The sequence below is a fragment of the Beta vulgaris genome, chromosome 7 (genome assembly GCF_026745355.1).
Source record: "Beta vulgaris subsp. vulgaris cultivar EL10 chromosome 7, EL10.2, whole genome shotgun sequence".
NCBI lineage: Eukaryota > Viridiplantae > Streptophyta > Magnoliopsida > Caryophyllales > Amaranthaceae > Beta > Beta vulgaris.
In genome coordinates this window covers 26971668-26977871 of record NC_079208.1, presented here as the reverse complement: position 1 = coordinate 26977871, position 6204 = coordinate 26971668, and positions in this window count along the sequence as shown.

Sequence of the window (6204 nt, the reverse complement as noted above, 5' to 3'; positions counted from 1 at the left end):
TTGGATATGCTTAAGGAGGCTGCAATCGAACGGTGTATGTTACAGATTCATGTATTTTTTTATGACTCATTTCAGTCATAGATCTTTTCCATCCAACGGTTTATTTGGCACTTATGAGATCCTAATAGATTGTACCTTAGCCAACAATATTTTTATTTTTTCATGCTATTAAATCATTATTATTATTATTAGTTTTATTATTATTATTATTATTATTATTATTATTATTATTATTATTATTACTATTATTATCATTATTATTATTATCATTATCAAGTCATTTATATAAATATAGTCACATGTGTACAAAGTTAAGAGAAGATAGTAAACACTATATTATTAATTATAGTATAACATATAAGGTTATTGTAATAACTAGAAGTCCTTTTTTGGGTTGTATCATAAATTAATTAGGAATTAACAAAAATTCATATCATAAAACAAATAAACCAATCATAAAAAATATATATTTGAAAAATTATCTTGAATCTTTATAACATAATGAGCACAAATGCTAACCAGTAAATAGTTAGCTATATTGCTCTAAGGTCATTACGTTTGAAACTATACTTGGATTACTTAGACAATTATTACTTGCTTAATTAATATTTTGATTATAGTCATTTACGTGAATCATAGTATAATAATATAATTATGTTGATGTGTTATGGGATATATATACTTTCGCTTATCAAGCTATACTTCTTATAGTGTTACGTATACAACTATCACCCAATTATGTAATAGTCAGATTATATCTATTTAAGTGAACTTGTGTAACGATATAACTTACATGAATTTCATTGAGTTGATAGTAACTTCTTATCATTTATGTTTATTATTGTTATTGTTTTCATTGTGATCATAGCTATTTATCACACACACGAGTTGACTAAGAGTAACTGAGTAAGTGTCATCATAACTATTGTTACTATTGCTGTTATTTTTTGTATTATTACTATTTTCATCATCGCTTTATGTTATCATTACTATTATTATCATTATTATTATAATTGTCATTTTTATTAGGAAAGCACTTATTATTATTATTATTATTATTATTATTATTATTATTATTATCTTAAGCATCAATTATATATTTTATAAATTGTGATTTGGTTGTTGATTTTAAGAAACTCTGCATGTGTTGATGTACAACTGTAAATATATCATAATGAATAGGAAAATTAGTTTTATACTCACATGTGTAGAAAGTTAAGAGAATATAGCTTAATGACGATTAATTGGAATAAAGTATTGTTATCCTTAACAAACTTATCGACTTACAGTGACGCATATTAATCCAAGAATGCAGGATTAATACTTTTTATGTATCTATCAACTTATTTTAAGTCAGTGATTGATGATACATTTATATATTTCATCCCATGACAACTTGCATCAATTGAATTAGATGTTTTAGTTATGAAATGAATTTAACTTACAGACTACTAAACTAAAATAAATGATTGTTAGCTTGAATTAGTTTATCGACTTACGTTGGACTGTTCATTAATCTCATCTGACATAAACTTATTCTACTTCAATTAGATATTTTTAGTAATTAAGTTAAATAGAATATAGCTATGTTGAATTAATGACTTATATTGATACATCGTCCATCTAACCCAATAATTACATATTTGTTCAATGATATGTTTTATGTTTCAAAATGCATTTCACATAAAGACGATTAACTCAAATAACGTATTGTTATGTTTAATTAACTTAGCGGCTACCATTGGCACATTCATTATGCACAATAATAAATACTTGGATCATTTTAGTAGATGTTTTTTGTTTCAAATTCCATTATACATTGGAAGATCATTAGCCTAATGATTAACCACTTACATTAACTGATTTATAAACTAATTCACCCTTATCAATCATCATCTTAATCTTTGACCACAACCAATCACCAATTCATCATTGATAGTTACACATTGGAAAACTATAGAATAATGAAGAACTCGAAATTGAATTTTTCGATATCAGCCAAATGTTGAACCTTTAATAAAATAATTTTACAGAAAATATGGCAACTTCAAAATGTGCATGCTTTCGTAGACAAATATAGATACATCTCTTGGTGTTATCGTTATGTTCGAAAAGTTAAGCTATGTGATAAAAGTACATCTGAGTTGGAATTTCGTGCAATGAATAATGACTTGATCCGAAGTGAGACCCGAAGAGAAAAGATGTACACTGCAAAATCGATATCAAGTTTCACCCAAGTCGATGCGGGATTCCTTAAGAAACTGAAATTAACTGAATCTGAACTGAAAAAAACTTTTTAACTGATAGTGTTTAAACCAAAATTGTATGGGTCAATTACCAAAAGACAACTGTAAACTGAACTTAACTTAACTGAAAATTGAATTAAATATATGGATTGAAACTGAAACCGAAAAAGTTTAAACTGAATCAATTAAGCTCGAAAAAATAAACTAAATTAACTGAACTGAAGTCAACTGAACTATTTGGTTTGAACCAGAACTGAACTGGTTAACTGAATTGACACCACTACAACTAACCATGACAGTCAGATATTCATATGACTTTAGTGCTCAAAGTTGGCACGTGGAAATAGGGAACATAGTGAGAAACATCATAAAAAACTAATAATAATTTGAAATAAGACAAGTCAGTTCTTATTTTCAAACTATATTATACTGCAATACTCCCTCTGTTTTTTTATATCGTTCTCAATTGGAATCCTGACATTATTCATACCGAAAGAGAATCATGTCATTTTTTTTTTCAATTTATAAGAACAAATATAGTCATGTGGGGTCTCGTTTGGTTTGTCTCAATTAGTACATTATTATTTTTCAATCGTTATAATTTTTACTAATATATAATAAAAGACATTTAAGTTCAAAGATGTGCGTTGGGAGATGTGCACTGGAAAGTAAGAAAGATAAAAAAAAAGAGGGAGTATGTCCTTGTAACAAGCTAGAACAGCCTTGAGAGTATAGTTTTGAGCAATTTCGAAGCTGCAGACAATCACAACAAACAGATTGTCTCATTATAATAAGGGTATCAATCAATGACTCACAAAGGAAATATTTGACAGATGATACTGCCACCAGGTGAGGCCAGCCGAAATCAATCATATCTTATAAAAAAGCACTTTTGTCTTATCATAGGCCCAATTTACTAGAATAAATACTTATTGGTGAGGTCAATAAATGGTCTATTATGGTGATTTTTGCCGCGCAACAATTAAGGATGCAACAATAGGTACTTAACCTATTAATGCAATTCTTACCCAAAATCGCAGCAATAGGTATGTTTTTTAATTAAGAAAATGACACCTATTGCTGCGATTTTGGGTAGGACCCGCAACCAATGGTACGAGTATAAGCAATTTTTTTTTCACTCTTTGCCATTAAATTTGAAAGGACAAAATGTAAGAAGAAAAGAAACCTTCTTCCATATCCTCGTACTGCAATCTGGACAAGTGATCAGCCACTATATTTTTCTGCTCCCTTTTTATCTCTGATCTCCAAGTCGAATTCTTGGAGCAGCAAAATCCACCAAATGAGTCAAGGATTTGTTTCCTTTTTGTCTAGGAGGTACTTCAATGCAGCGTGATCGGTGTAGACAATGACCTTAGACTCAAGCAAATAGGTCATGAACTTGTCCAGTGCATAGACCACAGCTAGAAGCTCTTTCTCCGTGGTGACATAGTTAACTTGAGCTTCATCTAGTGTCTTGCTAGCATAGTATATGGCGTGAAGGATGTTGTCCTTCCTCTGACCAAGTACAGCTCCCATCGCATAATCGCTAGCGGCACACATAATTTCAAATGGGAGGGTCGAATTTGGAGATAAATGATAGTAGCAGTAATCAGAGCTTGCTTGATCCTGTTGAAAGATACAAGACACTCATCAGTAAACAGGAACGGGGCATCCTTGAGGAGTAATTGAGTAAGTGGTTTAGCAATTTTGAGAAGTCCTTGATAAAGCGGTGAAAAAATCCCGCATGACCAAGAAAACCTCAAACTCCCTTGACATTCACAGGAGGGGGTAATTGCTCACACTAGGGGAAAAAACGGAAGGGCTGCGATGCAAGGGCTGCGTTTTTCTAAAAACGCAGTCCTTAATAGTGAAGGGTTGAGGTTAGCCAAAAACCGCAACCCTATAAGTAATAAAGGGTTGCGGTCAATGCGAAAATCGCAGCACTTTATGGGCTTTTTTTTAATAACTTTAATTTAAAAAGAATGGCTGGGCTAAGGGTTTCTCACCATTTAAACCCCCTCTTCTCTCTCACCCTCCCTCTTCCCTGTCACCCTCCCTCTTCTCTCTGACGTCCTCAAACCGGCGACTTTATCCAGAGCGAGAAGGTTTAATTGTTTTGAAATTAGATTTCCTAAACAACCAAACAAACAAAAATATCTGACGGGTCCTTCTCCGTTCGTCGTTCGTCCTTCTCCGTTCGTTTTTTTCGTCGTCGAACTCCGGCAACGACAGCAACAAGTGATAGATTTTTCGTTTTTCAGATCTATAATTTTTTAGACCTTTCTCCTTGCCTTTCCTTCTGAATTATCTAATTCTCCAAGTTTGGTTAGTATTTATGCTAGTAATGCTAACATTGAAGGTGAAAATCCTGATTTTTTTGACACTCTTCCTGGATTGCAAGATTTGAGATTGAGTTATAATGGGTCTGCTATTCAGAAATTGTAGCTAAATAATCAAAAATCTGGTCTCTTTGGTACAATTGATGTGGTTTCTGGTATGACTGCGTTAACTCAAGACTGTGTTGAATGTGAGTTTAGGGAATGAGAATACTAATAAAAAATCTATGTATCCAAAGATGTATGTTGTTTAGTAAAAAAATGAAAAAAAAAAATTTTTTTGGGTCAAAAGGGCTGCAGTTATGGTCAAAACAGGGGCGGTTCTTGGCCCATGCAGTATAGGCAACGGAATAGGGCCCCAAAAATAAAGGGGCCCCAAAATATATTATATGTATTAAATGTTTGAAAGAAAAATAAAAGGAAAGCATTTGGATCAGTGGTAAAGTAGTATGGGATGGGGCAAAGGGTCGCAGGTTCAATTCTACTTAAGAGTAGTTTTTTTTACTTTTTGTTATTTTAATTATGACTGCTGACTCATCACCTACTCACATTAATAAACCATCATGGGTGGGTTTTTCTTTGGCTGCTTCAAATCCCGAATTCCTCATTAATGGCTACTCTCTTCTCTCTCCTCCTAACTCTCTCTTATTAATTTCTACTCATACTCCTATATTTTTTTTTTTTGCGATTTTCCAGTAAAGTTTACTCTATTTATATCTAAATATTTGTTTATTTATATTATTTGATATGTTGAGAGTATTTTTTTTAATTGAGAATCTAATATTTTTTATGAACTAAATATGAAAGGCCCAATTTTAAGAGAGCATATAGGGCCCCCGCTATGTTTGCCCCGCCCCTGGGTCAAAACCGCAACCCTTTGTACAAAAAAGGGCTGCGTTTGAGGCCCAAAACCGCAGCCCTTCCATATTGGAAGGGCTACGTTTTCGGGCCTCAACCACAACCCTTCGTTGTGAAGGGCTGCTACAGAAAGGGCAGCTAGCCAAAAACGCAGCCCTTAGGGTTGTTTTAACCGCAGCCCTTCCGTTTTTTTCCACTAGTGTCAATCACTTGAATTTTTTCTTTATCCACCTGGATGCCTCGTTCAGAGATAATATGACCAAGTACCACTCCTTCAGTAACCATGAAGTGGCACTTCTCGCAGTTCAATACAAGGTGGACATCTTCACATCTTTTCAAAACTTTAGCTAGATTTATCAAACATGCATCAAAATCAATGCCATACACACTAAAATCATCCATAAATACTTCCATAATGGACTCAATAAACTCAGAAAAGATGGCCATTATACAACGTTGGAAAGTAGCGGGGTTATTACATAGTCCAAAGGGCATCCTTCGATAAGAAAAGGTACCATAAGGACATGTAAATGTGGTCTTCTCCTGGTCATTTGGATTGATAGGGATTTGGAAGAAACCGGAATAGCCATCTAGATAACAAAAATGAGAGTGACAAGCTAATCGTTCCAACATCTGATCAATGAAGGGGAGGGGAAAGTGGTCTTTCTTAGTGGCAACATTTAATTTCCTATAGCCAATGCACATACGCCACCCAGTGACTACTCTTGTAGCAATTAGTTTATTTTTCTCATTTTTAACTACAG